Source organism: Lepisosteus platostomus, chromosome 7, assembly GCF_059453375.1.
Source record: "Lepisosteus platostomus isolate fLepPlt1 chromosome 7, fLepPlt1.hap1, whole genome shotgun sequence".
Lineage (NCBI taxonomy): Eukaryota > Metazoa > Chordata > Actinopteri > Semionotiformes > Lepisosteidae > Lepisosteus > Lepisosteus platostomus.
The window spans coordinates 1,652,635-1,665,460 of record NC_142617.1 but is presented as its reverse complement, the minus strand read 5'-3'; the positions used below and the strand labels follow the sequence as shown (position 1 = coordinate 1,665,460).

The following is a 12,826-nucleotide window of genomic DNA, read 5'->3' as shown; positions in this document are numbered from 1 at the left end:
TTTCGCCTTCGGTCACTTAGAATCATTTATCATTTAAATACTTTTCTGTATTTTAGAACTAGAACAACCTTCTCTTGTAATTCCAATGGTAGGTAATTCCATGGGTCGATCCTTAAAAATTAGTACTTTTGCATTTCTGGAGGTGCTGTGATTAACAGACATATGCACTTACCAAAATCTCCCTCAAGACTTTGAGGTTTTGAAGGCAAGACCGGCCTGGTACCGTATCCCTGCAGCTGTTTGCTTGACCACTTTTTTGATGACACTGGTGCGCTATTCAGAATCCTATAAGTAAAAATGACTCTGCCTGTGACAATCTCCCAGATCACGCTAACTACAGGGTATTGTCTGTATTTCCCATGAGGCAAGTTACTCTCGCAGCACTGAGCACTTACACTAGGGAGGAGATGCATTGGCAAACACTTGAATCTGGTCTGGGATGTTAGCATCTAAAATAATTCTAATTTAATTGTTCAGCAGCCCGGTTAATCTCATCAAGCCTCCTATAAACACTTGATGACTGATAAATGCATAGGGATAACTGAAGTTTATATACTAATGAAGGAGCAACATAAAAGCATATACTTCTAACAAACACATATTATATTTCTATCACACACATAATCTATAGAAATATATATAAATATAGTATAGGGATATCTAATCATATAAGCTGATTATAATGTATTTCTATACAGGCGTAAAAAAAGAGATTAATTTGGTTTTCATTTGTTTATGCTGAAGGAAGATGAATTCACTATAGATGTCTTGCAATATGTACTAAGAATTTACATAATATCCTGTTTTATACAGTACAAAACAACATGCATAGGCTGAGGGAAAAAGGCTGAAATGTAATGTTCCCGGGAGTACCAAAGAGAAATCAATATCCTATGTGGAATTATTTTTTTTAGTAAATGATGGCAATTCTCATAGAGAATCACAGATAAAGTAGAAATGCTTGAAGTAAATATTCTGCAGTCAGGCATGAAGATGGTGTCAGAACTCCTGCTGACAGGTAGTTTAGTGTCTGTGCTCACAATGAGGATGGCTAATGGCAGGAAATGTCCTGACCTCGTCTGGAGAAATTGATCTGCCCTTGGAAAGGGACTGATTTTAATTTCTTCTCCAGATTCGTTTCCAGAACCGGAGCGTGGAACAGTATAGTCAGATTCTGCTAGCAGCAACTCCAGCCTTGGGTCACCAGCTTCAGTTGTTATTGCACTGTAAAAAATCAAAGGCTCTAATCGCAAGCAGGAATATATAGCTGAATTTCTATGCAAGAAATGTTTCGAAACCATCAGTCAGCAGAGCCGATGATGGTGTGATTGAGAGCAATGTGCATACAGCACTTGCATATAGTAAACACAAAATAGAAGTTAAAATGTAATCGACAAGTGAAGGTTCGTATTTCATGGTTTCCTTCTGGTTAATATTAACAGCCGGATTAGATGTGTCTCTGTCTTCCCTGTTTGCAGATTCTTTTTTGAAAAGGGGCACAGTGCCAGTTGGTCTCCATTTCCTTGACACGCGGGGAATTTAGGGCTGCAGCTTTCCCGAGGTGTGTAAGAACACAATCTCCTGCTCACACCGGACTCAACGACTGAGCTAAAGGACGTCCCTGGAAATAGTTATACAAAGCCTGATTGTGCCAGTAAAAACCTCAGAAGTCCTATGGATTAACCTCCACGATACTGCTGTATTAATCTCTGAGATGATGACTTTGTCTGCAAACCTGTCCGTCTTCGCACTTTCTGAATTGCTCCTGTAAGACAGCACAAGAAAGCCTCCCTTAGCTACACTGCATGCCTCAATACAATGAGAAGACTTTCACAAATAACAATATCTGTAATGACACTAACAGAACGCATAAAACACAAAAATATTCAGATGCTGTTTTTGAATTATAATAGCTTGTAATACTCTGTTTTAGTTGTCTCTGATGTATGATGGCAAATTATGCAAAAACGTGCTAATATGTTAAGAATGTCAGCTTCTGAGTGTATTTATGGTTTAAGCTAACAAAAGTCTCCTTCTCACTTAAATGCTATGAGCATTATTTATAGTCATTAAATAGCAACCTTCTCTGACAATTTCCCTCTGTCATCTCTGGCCATTAAAGAACTGTACACACATTTAAAAGACTGCAGGATAACATTTTATTATTATTTTTTTTAGACAACAGAATCTCAGAGAACAGAAAATTACACCATCCTCCCACAGAGAAAATTGCCTCAGAATTGCTTGGTTATGAGATGTGCTTTAAACACCATTTGAAAATAAAAAAACAAACATAATTACTTTTGGTGGAAAACCCTTCGTTCTGCGATCCCACTTCCTTCAGACTTCATCCTCTGGGTTAAACTGAGAGAGAGGTAGCAGAGAGCAGGGTAATCAGCTTCGTTACCCCAAACAAGACTGTGCACCTTGTGGTTTCCTGTGCGTTATGCTAATGAGGGTGATTATTAGCTCTCCTGCAGTCTCTAGTGAAGGCAGGGTGACCAATTAGAGTGAATTGTGTGGAGTTCTGCTTGGCTACTGTAGGTAATGAGTGCAAAATAAAAGTAAACAAGTTCACTGAGTGATAGCCCATTCATTACAGTTTAGGAAGGTCACCTACTTCTCATCTAGAGATAATGAGCTTGGAGCCACTGTTTTGAGTGTCTCAGGCTCGGGAATGCTTTGGGAGCCACTGGAATCTCTGTGGCTCGGCGTTGCAGGTTCTCCGCACTAATAAGGGCATGAAGGAGTCATAATGTCTTCTGCCCACACAGTCTCCCCGAGCACATTTCTGACTTTTCAAGAAAAACTAGCGGGACAGCAATTTTCGGGCTTTTCTGCATCCACCTCTCCGTGTCTTCCATTTCCCGCCCCAGAGAAAATAAAAACTTCAAGCCAGTTTCCTCGCACCCCGTTGAGGGAGACAGCTGGATTCTGGTGCTGCTCTGGGGTGTTCTGAGGGAGGCCGGCAGCTGGACTAAGGGGGTCAAGCTCTGTTCCAGTCTGGGCGTGCACAGGGAGGAGGCTTTGGGAAATTAGCAGGTAGGCTACAAAGTTGCTCAGTAACAAACAAGAGGAGGCCACTTGGCCCATATAGCCAATTTGCTCGTTAATAGCTCATCCAATTATCTCATCCAGCCATTTCTTGCAGGAAGTCAGGGGAAAGTTATGACAATGAGGCCGGGCAGCTTGTTCCACACACCCACACCTCTTTGTGCAAAGCAGTGCCTCCTCCCCCTCTTGGTTTCCAATGCTGTCTTCTGTAGATTCCACGTGTGCCCTCTGGGTCGTGTTCTGCTGCTTCTCGAGGAGGGCGATGGGCTGACTCTGTTGACGCCTCTGTTAAAGAAGAAAGCAGGTGCACTTCTTGCAGCCTGACAGAACTGAATATCTGTAGCTCCTAATTGTTAAACGAGCAGAGAGCATATTCTTCAAAACATTTCAAAAATTGATTTTACTTTCAATAGGTGACACGAAAAGATGCATTGGCTGAAACAACGGGCAACAATTTCCTTTTTAAGTCACTATATTCAGCACCAGGAGCGGTCTGCCCGGCACTGTTAAACTAGTCACTGAGCTACTTCTTTCTGACCTTTCAGTTCCCACTGTGAAGTGAAATTTACTATTATGACTTCCTCGCTGTTAGAGCCGGGGACCTGGTGATGGAACAGGAATAAATCCAATATAGATTGCAAGTCACTTGTTTTCCCACTGTGCTGCATAGATTCAGGGACTGATATTGGACTACTTTTCTCTGCAAAATTGCTCCGAGTGTATTAGAGGCTTCACTACCTATATGGACACCCCCCCCAGAGAAGGCTTGTCCACCCCACGTTTAATTCTCTCCCCCGTGTCTCTCCTGGTTAAAAACCACACTGCTCCAGGGCCCTGAGATGTCTTCTGGAAGCTCTGGTTCAAAATCAGCCCAAGGGTGATGAGGTAACACCTAACGAAGCACATGGAAACCCTTCATTGGGAAGGCGTATGCAGAGGCAGATTCTTAGAGTAGAGTCACGTGTGCTCAAGTCTAGTTAGTGGTCACTGTGTAATTTTCTCGTTGGTTTCTGTGCTATTTAGCTGTGCTGATGTTCGGAGTCCAATCCTCAGGGGCTTTAGGTCACAGCAGTCTCGGCCAGTCACATGCGCCATGATCTGTTAGGCTCATCTGCACTATTCGTAGACAGCCTTTGCAGAGAATGTACCACGGAACTGCAAGGAAAAACGTCTTAAAAAACAGTATTGACATTTTGCAGCGCAGTTCTAACATTTCTCCATCAGAGGGCGTTCATCGCGCAAAGAGAGGGCTCTGCTGATTTGTACTTGGCTGAAATGCTAAAGGACAGCGAATCTCAAGCCCGGTTTTGTTTCGCTGGATTTCCATCAGAGGGCATTTTTCAAATTCAAATGATTAGTCTTTAGGTTCCTTTATGCTGAAATACATTAAATAAAATGGACCTATCAAAGGTATTAAATAGTAAAGGAATGTTTTTCCTAATAATTTTCTAGCATGTACACGCAGGTTGCTTACAGTATTTTGTCATCTTATTTTTCTTCCAATGGAGTGCATTTATTTATGTTTTTATTATTTTTAGTGTTTTGCCTTGTTAAATGTCTGCAGTGAAAGCAGATTCCATTTTTAACTGCCTCAAACTGATAAGAAAAGTAAAACGAGAGTTAACTGCCGACAAGCTAAGGCGCGTGTATCTACTGCTCTGTAACACTAGGGGTCACTAAGAGCACCTCGTAATTGCAACCACAGAATTACGAATTACATCTTCAAAAAATCAAACATCAGATTCAGCAAAGCGTTGCCTTAAAGATGCCTTACTTAAAATGATGATGAGCTAACTAAATCTATGCTGCTCAAATTACCTTCCCTTAGACCGAGAGGGACCGAGCTAATAGTTTTTAAAGTACTTTCTGAATCTCATTCGCTAGCGGGGATGTACAGTACTCCCTTAAGAAGAATAAATACCATGAGCTCATTCTGGCTAGAATGAACTTTTTCAAAGCTTCAGTTCAGAGATTTTGCTGACTATTCATTTGATTTAATAAAAAGCATGCCCTTATATCTTGATCTTACAAAAGCTGGGTGGGTTTTAAACCCATCGCAAGCCAGTGAATAGTGATTATATCGCTTTAAACATCTACCCGTCAGTCTTCAGAAAACTGTATCAATGGGGTACCAATAGATTAAATATATACCAAACAATTTTCCTGTAATATAATTATGACTTTGTATACCATATAAAACTGCTCTGAAAGCAGCCCAGAGAACAGCAGCTCGATATAGCCAGGGGCTCAGGAGAACGTCCTGCACTGACAGGTTGAAGGAACCGAGCCTTTCAAGTGTTTTATCAAAAAGACAACACGATGACAGGATTTGGTTCACGACTCCTTCAGAATCAGCAGTGAAACACCAACCGGACGGCAGCGGAAGTTTTACTGTAACACTGAGAACAGGGTGGTGGGAGAACAGCCTGCCCAGATGTGTCCATGGCGTTTGTCAGGAAGCGATAGGAGGAGATCCTCAGATCAGTTAGACAAGATGGGCAAAATGGCCCCTCTGCACAGACCCTCTTACATTCTTGTCCGGTTATGACTTTCCAGCTTTATTATTTCTAGTAGTTCAGGAGCTGTGTCAGCATGCTCAGGCTGCAAAGGAACAAGTAAAGGTTTATTCCTGCTGAAAAGAGAAGGAAGAAAACACAACGTTTCGGCCGTGGAGCCTTCTTCAGGTAAGCACCTCACACCTGAAGAAGGCTCCACGGCCAAAACGTTGTGTTTTTTTTCTTCTCTTTACAGCATGGAATAAACCTATTACTTTATTATTTCTATGCTGAGTTGCTGAAAAGGTCTGGCCTAAAACGACATTGTGCACTCACAGGTCACAGGTGATGTCTGTTTTGCACTAATCTTCTTTTCAGTGCCAACACTTCACAAAAGATTAAATTAAATAAGATAAGCCTCTTTCTTTTTGTAATGAAACAAACTTCAGGTTTCCAAATTCCTTCAATTCATTTGAACATGAAGATATCCTTCACCTGTTTTACCTTTAAAGTAACTAATCTCAGCTATTTAAAAATAAAATAAGATAAAGCCAATAAAACATTTAATGAATATCTTATTTTGGCAATATACATTAATTAAAATAGCTTTGCCAAGTTATGAGATTTAATCTAACAATATCATCTGAGTCAGGTAATTAAAATAGCAATCATGCTCAATGGAGGTTATAGATGAGCATCGCTATTAAAATTAACTAGATGCTAATTGAGCTTAATTTTTGTAATTAACAAATATGTATGTCTAAACTTTCGGTCAATTAATTTTTATAAAGGCTGAAAGGCTGTCTGGTGTCATTTTTTCATTTATAAATCCCAATGTGATCACTGTTATATTGTTGCTTTTTCAAAGAACTCCTGTGATGAGAACAAGCCTTTTATTACAAACAGCATAAGAAATTTTTTTATGTATGAACACACATGTAAAGTTTGTTATGCAAAAATGACAGGTAAACAGTTAAATATTCTCCCAGCAGTAGGTACTGCTTTTCTTATTTAGCATACTGATTCAGGAGATCTGTGATAAAGACAATGAGGAGAATTTAACACTTCTCCGGTACAGGATTGCTTAGTTCAATGCAGTCAATCCTATAGGTCACCCTAAAATCACCTGTTATTTAAAGATGAGGAATTCTTGTTTAACCAATTAATCAATTAAGCAAGTAGTGTTTCATCTAAAGAAACACATGTCCTTTATGGCTGAAGGATATTGGGATGTTTGTACAGTACCAAACAATCTCAAAATTATTTAATTAACCACACTGCCTGTTTAGTTTACCATAATTCCAGTGTTCCGGGTCTTTAGAAATGAATGGCTTTAAGGGCTGCCTATTAAACTGGACCAGGGCAGGAGACTGTGGAGGTCTCCGCTGCTCCAGACATGTGAGTGTGAGTTCTGTCCAGATCTTTGCTCAGTGACACACTTGGTAGATGCTGTACCTACATTTTTACACCAGTGGCCAACACACAGAGGTAAAATGTTCTCTCTTTCTCATCATCATCAGTGCATTAGTAAGACTGTGCTGTTCATTTTACTTGTGCTCTGGTTTTTATTGGAGGAGTAACAAAACCCATCTCTTTAGGCACAAAATCCAACCCTAATTGTCATAATTACATAACAATTGCCTTAATTGCAAAATAATTACTTTAATAGTATTTTGTCCATAATTACAACAATATATTATGCTCTCCCAAGATTTCCAAATTTAAAACTACTGTGGTTAAGTTTTTTGGTTAATATCTAACTTAAATACCAGCAATGAATTTTCATAATGTCTTGATATTTTATCTCTTCCATAGGTGGATTTTAAGACCAAAAGACAAAACAAGCAAACCCAATACTTACTACATGGTGTTTTTCCACTCAGTTTTTTTGTTGTTTGTAGGACTTCACTATAGTGCTGAAATAATCCATTTATATGAATCCATTTATATTCTTATGAAATACTATTGCTATTGAGCAATATTAAAATATAATCCTTGAAGGACTTAATTAATTTAACAGACACTTTTATCCAGCTGTGTTTGCAGAGGTTAATTCCACACTGAAAAGTAAGATGTACCCACTCTAGGGCGCCCCCGAGTGGGAGCTGAAAGCACTGCCTTCCAGAGAGCGTCCCTGCCCCTGCCCTCCTCTCCACAGGGCAGCCCAGGAAGACTCTCCAGGAAGACTCTCCAGGAAGACTCCCTGCTAGAAGGAGTTCTGCTTGTGATCTAATCTAATTTTCTCACAGCTTCATCTGGGACTACTTTAAGGAAGATTCTGATTTAGAATCAAATTTTCCAGCACAGATCATATTCTTTTAGGTCTCATTAAACTACAGGGACTGTGAACTCACTCAGATCCAGGTAGAGCAGAGAAGAGGCTGCTCTAGGCTTCTCACTGCTGTGTTTTACTGAGGACGAAAGTCTCGGGTTTTGCAAACTTCACTTACCCAAAATGGTGTTTACAGGAAATTGCAGTTTCCACCCACAAAAGCACGGCGACCTTTCTCTGGAGATGGCAACATCAACAATGAAACAAAGAAGAGAAATAAAAAATCAAAGGATGAATTTCATTGTTGGAATATCTCGCCTTGCATTTTTTTCCATAAATGACAGGGCAATTACTGTACCGACACTATCTGTCAGCACTGTGATTGTTCTGCAAAATGAAATTCTGCAGTTTCCCAGCCCTCAGCTGTAATAAAATAAGAAAGTTGTTTTCGATTGAGAACTACTAGTCCGCGTGTAAACATCTTTACCCTGCCTTAGTTACTAATATCCCTGTAGCAGCTCTGGGAAGGACAGTACAAAACTGGCAGGTCAGTCTGTTTGGGCAATTCTGGAGACATTCGAATTAAGCAGATGCTAAAGGCAATCAATCTCATTTATTCTAGAGTGATCGGGTGTTTCAAGTGTCACACATTTTGTTCAGCAGTCTCCTCCACCAATGAGCAGCCTGCTGGATTTCCACAGTGGCCAGAGCTTGTGCTGCTCTTGAGTTTGCCAAGTCTCAGTTCATTAGGTAACTGAGAACTGTGTCACAATGAAAAGGGAAAGATCTGTATAACTCCAGCACTAGGAGTGAAGACAGCTGGTCTACAGCACAACACAATATTGGTGCATATTCAACTTTACAGGAGTGCAATATATGATACATGAAAATGTCTTAGATTGAAATCATAGCAGCCTGTTGTTGGTTCATAACTAACACAGGCACTCCGGTGCTGGGCATTTTAATAAACACATATTTCAACAGCATGATGTTAGCCTTCTAACTTTTTCATTGCATCTTGGCCTGAGGTTTGCAGTTTTAATATTAAGAATGAAATCACTCTGAAAGAGCTGTACCCATGGTAAACCACAAGGGTTAATCAAGGCAAGTCACCAGCACAAAACGTATTCCAGATATAATCCATTGTGATCCCAGGACATTTTCTGCTTCAATTGAATGTGAGATTCAATTTCAGGTCTTTAAACATTCAGTTCTGTCAGTCTGGTAAATATGGCTAAAAATATATCAAATCAAAATGGATGAGGAATATGCCTGTATGTTTCAAACAACAGACAATCAAATATTTATTGTAAAGGGTCTGAAGAAACAACACTAGAAAGTTGGTGTGGTAACAGTTTTCTGCAAATAACTGTATAAGAGGCAACGAGACACATTTCACAAGACTGATCCAGAGAAATTTCAGAGAAATAAAACGAAGGAACATGGTTATTTGAGCAGAACAGATCAAGGTGTCCTTAGCCCAGAGAATCTCAAAGGACTGAAACTCCTTCATTTTGGTAAACAGAAAGGAAATCAAGGCTTGGGCCTCTTACTTCAGCAGTGTATTAACACCATGATTTAAAAAACCGCAATCTCTTTCTTTTTCAAAGGCAAAAAAACCCTAAAGAAAGCAGAAATGAATTTTCTAAGATATAAACAAATTCGTAATAATATACTTTTTCTTAAAGAATTTATGGGAAGAAATGAAATATTAATTCCTCGCACAAACTGGTTACGAAAAATGTCAGTATGAGAATTCAGCTTCTCGATTTCCAAGTGGAATTGTCTCGTGAACAATGGTGCCAGACCCTGCTTCCATATACATTTTACAACATGTAACCTTTACACCAGAATTTAAAACATTTACATAAAATACAGACAAGGTCAAATAACATGAAAGCCCTTAATTAATTGTAATCAACTTTAATTTGCATCCCAGTATACGTACTGGTTATTACTGCTAACTAAATAAATGGACTTCTTCAGTTTGGAGAAAAAAGCCACGTTTTGATAAGCAGATATGAAAATCCAAGTGCTAATAAGGTTTCATTTGCATACATTAGTTTGATGATCTTAATAAAGAACTCACTGAAGTATTCCTTTGGAATTTTTTGTTCTTATTATGCACATTTATGCCACAGAGCAATCAATAAATGTCAAACTGAAAAAATGACAATTTAAATGAAGACGGAAGTAGTGTCTAGGTATAGTGTAAGGGATGAAGATGCAGAAGGCCTTAGGAAAAACTTCATGGAATCACAATTGACAATAATTGAATGAAATTTAAAAGAGGTGTTTTTTTCAGTCACGCTGCATCATACACAAAGTCAGAGCGACAAAGACTGACACGCTGTCTAATTTTTAATGAGGGCACAGCAAGTCCTGGGCTGCACCGTGATTTGAATGGCTGATTTGCACTACTGTAGGATTTTTTTAGGTTAAACAGACGGGTTGGTCTTGCCTTATGTGTGAGAATCACATACGCGGGGAGCAAAATTAAGTTTAATAAATCTTTGTGCATGCTTATCTGTGATATCTGTGATCTGTGATTCTTTTGAAATTCCTGCTGAAACCCTCTCAGTTGGTAAAGGCGTGTGGCACCAGAACCTTCACAGGAGCACATGAAATGTACATGCAGACTGAAAACTAGCAGCTTCCCGGATCTCCATCCCTCTGCTTCTCCTGCCTGCAGGAAACGCCATGCTCCTGCTCAGACATTGCAGAGCTGGCTTGGATGAAAGTCATGTGCTCTGGCTGCACCCTCAGTGACATGTATTCTGCAGGATGATATTACAAAGCCATTGCTGAGATTAACCACGTGCATGTCTTGCAGTGAAGATTATGGAGATACGTATAAATACTGCTGTATGCCGTTAAGGTAAAGTCATGTTCTGCACATAACCATGCAGTGTGCCGTACAGCGCACTTCAACTTTCAAGAGTTTGCCCGAGATGTTAATTTGAAAATTGAGTGTTGTATTTCTGAGGTAGTTTGGCTATCCCTCGCAGTGCTTTAACATGGAGAAAAAAAAATCTAATTGTAATTGAAAAGATTAAGGGCTGTGTACAGCTGGTAGGATAAAGGAATATGAACTTTTAACCAGAAGCTTTAATTAATATCTGCAGGCAGTTGAGTTATATAATTAAAGCATAAGCATTCAGACTTGTCAAATGATACCCCCTCCCTCCTTAAAAAGACAACAAAAGCAAAGCTGCCTAAATCTAATGCTAACTCTTACACTTGGAATAACCACAAGAAGGTGTATTTCTGTTTAATCTTTTAAGAAAAGGTAATCTTCTGGCTAAATATTAAGTCATCAATTATTCTTTTACATAACTTTAAATTACCGAGTCAGTCTAGTAAAATTAGCGTCTTTTGTTTCTTATTATACCGTATTGCTGTTGAAAATTACAGTTGATCATAGCATGCAAGTCTCTGCCATTGTTGTTCCATTCATCATTTGTCATTTTAAACTTGCAGGAACAAAGTGAATAAATTGACTCTCTCACACTCTTATTATGCTGGCTTTCTTTTAATAACTGCTAATTAGCTTTGCTTACGCGGTCGTCTAAAATCTGCCTTTTTTGTTCTCCTTCTCAAGTATAGCAGCAGCCAATTATGTCACAGCAACCAATATCGAGAATGCAAACCACAGACCCTGACGACCTGTCTCCAGGCGACTCCTCCAGCACCGGCATTTCCCCGGCTTCTGGAACGGAGAAGGTGGATCTTCGGGCTCGCTCCGGGCGCGGAGAGTGATGGGATTCGGTTCAAGTGGGGACCAGCATGATGACACCTCGGGCAAGGCGTTAGAAAGCACATCTCGTGGGAGTGTGTCTGCAGGTCTCGCTAGGCTGAAACAAGAGGGGAATGGCTGTGTTCACACCCAAGACATAAAAAAGGAAGCCTGTTACATTCTTCAAGTCCCTTCATTCTCTGCCTGGACTGTGATCTGTTCTTCTGCGTGAGAACAGCCAGCAGGCAATGTAGTGAAGCCTGAGAAACGCACCTCCTCTGAACAATCAATCTCACATCAATTCGATGTGTAGAACTGTTAACAATGGAAGCCATGCTTGCTCTTGAAATAACATCTATATGACTTCAATTTGACAAAAAAACAATGCACAAGACAAGCAGGGGCTGCAGTTGAGCTGAGTGAGGGCACGGACTGACCACAGCTTGCACCCATTCCCAATTATACTGATATTAGGCAAAACAACACTCTTCCTATCAATTCTAGAATATATACCATTTGATTTGTGTTCTTTTTAGCTCTAAAATCAGCTAAAAAAACCCCAAATATTTCCTTGCTACTGTATGAGAACTTAGTGACTTCCAGCAGATAAGCAGACACAGCCAAAGAACAGTGGCGTTTTTTTATTTCCACAGCTCACTGCCATTCCCCATAATGACAGCGAAAAACAGGTCAATATATATTCATGAAACGTGCAGTAGAGTCAATTTATGAGTGTCATGAAATAAAAATGCAATTCCAGTAAGCAGAAAAAATATTTCAAGTTTTTATTCATTTTTTTAATTTAAAATCTTCCTGCCAACAGTAGTCTTATGTTTCATAAATATACTCACACATGTATATTATTACGCTGTGTGGACACAATACCTGTAAATATGTTCATGTACGAGTACTGTTACTATCAAGAGTTTTCATTTCTGCATTTGTCACAAAGAAGCATTTTGAGAACATACTCTACTTCTGATTTTTTCAGAGGTGAGTTGAGACAAAATGAAAGGAAAATGAAAGGAATTTTTAAACAGTTAACATTCAGATAATGTTGTCAGCCTGAGAAGCAAAGCAAAGGTTGACTATCACTGGAAACGCTTAAGATTTTTTTAATTAATACGCAATTATGTGCAATTACAGGGAATCAGTCTTAATCAATGAAATCAGATATGTAATTAAAATTTAGACATCAGCTACTTTAAATCAGTTAATGATTAATTAGAATTAAGATTTTTTTTGCCCATAATATGATTTTGCTGTTTG

General features: G+C 39.3%; 1 long non-coding RNA gene across 1 annotated transcript; it reads right to left on the bottom strand.

Moving 5' to 3' along the window:
- Positions 1-798: 798 nt before the first annotated feature.
- LOC148657753 (uncharacterized) lies at positions 799-11,680 on the bottom strand. Its single transcript, XR_015939977.1, has 4 exons — positions 11,479-11,680; positions 7,991-8,058; positions 2,302-3,337; positions 799-1,765 (listed from the first exon to the last, which is right to left on the bottom strand). It is a non-coding gene; the product is annotated as an uncharacterized LOC148657753 (long non-coding RNA).
- Between the last annotated feature and the right edge of the window lie 1,146 nt (positions 11,681-12,826).